Source organism: Fukomys damarensis, unplaced genomic scaffold (assembly GCF_012274545.1).
Source record: "Fukomys damarensis isolate Sample0158 unplaced genomic scaffold, DMR_v1.0_HiC HiC_scaffold_16, whole genome shotgun sequence".
Lineage (NCBI taxonomy): Eukaryota > Metazoa > Chordata > Mammalia > Rodentia > Bathyergidae > Fukomys > Fukomys damarensis.
This window is the reverse complement of record NW_022900928.1, coordinates 25,884,676-25,886,844: the sequence shown is the minus strand read 5'-3', so window position 1 is coordinate 25,886,844 and position 2,169 is coordinate 25,884,676.

Here is a 2,169-nt window from a genome sequence, read left to right as displayed (position 1 = left end):
CACACAACCAGCGGAAAGAACTGTTGAATCATTTGAATTGTCAGGTCTCAACCCCTACAAGTTTAGACCTGAAACACAATTTGAGAAATGTAGAAAATAACAAGTGTTGTTAGGGATATGGAAAACTAGAAACCTTGTACACTGCTGGGGAGTATAAAGTGGCACAGCCACTGAAGGAAATAGTACAGTAGTTCCTCAAATAATAAAAATCCTGTAAGGGCTGGGGATTTAGCTCAGTGGTTCCAGCGCCTGCCTCGCAATTGCAGGGACCTGAGTTTGATCCCTGGTGAAAAAAAAAAAAATACTGTAGAGTTACAATATGATGCAGCAACTCTACTTTTGGGTCTATACCCAAAGGAATTGAAACAGAGTCCCCAGGAGATCCTAGCGTCTCCAGACCCATAGCAGCATTATTCACAGTAGCAGAAACATGGAAGCAAATAAGTGTCTATCAGTGGAAGAATGGACAAAGAAAAGGGGATATATACATACCATTGAATATTATTCAGCCTTTAAAAGGAAAGAAATCCTGACAGATGCTACATGGGTCACACTTGAGGATTTCATACAAGGAGAAATAAATCAGCCACAAAAAACGCTCAAGCGCACTCAGGTGTGCCCCGCCACGCCCAGCTAATTTAATGTTTATGTATATTTTACCACAACAAAAAAAATGGTTAAAAATTAATTTGGGAAAATACCTCAAAGAAATCCTCTGACATGGAGTACTTACAGAAATTGAGGACAGCTAGTCCTGTGTGTCAAGCAAAAGTGGCCAGGGCAACAGATGACCTGAGGAGGGACATGCACCCCACTGTGCTGGTGAACTTGGGACAGGAATTCCGAGAGTCCTTCTCTCAACCCTGAGGACTCAGGCTGGTGAGAAAGGCTGCCCCTCTCCTAGTTCCTCAGAGGGAGAATATTCTGGTGTAGAAAGAAGGCTGGGGCCTGGCAGAACCCGCTGGTCTCATCCCTCCGGTGGGCTGCAGAGGCAGAAGAGGTTTCTGTTCACTCTCTTGGGAAGGACTGTGTGTTTCCTTGTCGACAGCATGGAGAGCTGGTGACCATCCATTGACCGACCTCTGTAGCCAGCAGCAGGCTGAGCCTCCCTGGTCTTCCTGGAGAAGAAAAGGGGATTCGGGAGGAGAAAGGTAGGGCTGCAGGAGAGGAAAGGAAGTTCTAGGTTACTCCCCAAGCACACCCATCATACACACAGCCTGGGCCAAAGGTCACACCCAGAGCAGAGGGAAAGCAGAGGCCGTGGGGACCTGAAGGTGCAGGCTCGGGCGGCCGTGGGGACAAGTCAGGATGGAGAGACCTCGGCCGCGACCTCCCCTCCGAGCCTGTGGGCTACCCTGCCGCGGCCCTCTGGGCACAGCCGCCTGCGGGGTCGCAGCTCCCTGCAGGCTCTTTCCCTCCGCCCTCAGCCTGTGCTCCTCGCTGTCAGTTCCCGGCCTTGTCGCTCTGAGACCGCCCCCTGAGTGTGTCTGTCTCGCGGCGACTGTCCGTGTTTTGTCTCCTCTCTCTCCCGCTCCGCATCGCAGCCACTACTGCCGTCCAGGCCTCGTCCCCACCCCCACCCCAGCCCTTCTCTGTCTCCCTCCCCGCCTCACACTCTTCCTCCGGCTCCCTCTGTGCCCATCTGCCTCTCTGTCCCTGCCTGTCCCCTTGTCCTTCCCCATTCTCTTGCACATGTTTCGTCCTCGTCCCCATCTGTACTTGCATCTTCCAGGGCCCGTCTCCACCACGGCGTCCTCCTTTCCTCGCCCTGTCTCCGTCTCTGCCTCCTCTCTGTACCCACTTCCCCTCCCCGTCCCAGTCTGTCCTCGCGTCCGTCCCCCTCCAGATCATCCGCGTCCCTGCCGGGACGGGACCTCGCCGAGGGCGGGCTGAGGGGCCGGATAACTCGGTTATCCCGGAGAATTGAATTAACTTCTTCACACCAGCGCCGCGGGGCCTGCCTCTCTCCTCCTCGGGCGGCAGGTGGGGAGGTCCAGGAATGAGGTCGGGACCCTCCCGCTTGGCACGAGGTGTGGACAGCGAAGGTCTGGGCTGGAGTAGGACAGGATGGGGACTCCGGGGCCGAGGTCCCGCGCGGCCCCGCCCCACCCCTCGGGAGCCAGAAGTGCGAGTCGGGGACCCCTTGGGTTGGGGGTCGGGGTGGCTGGG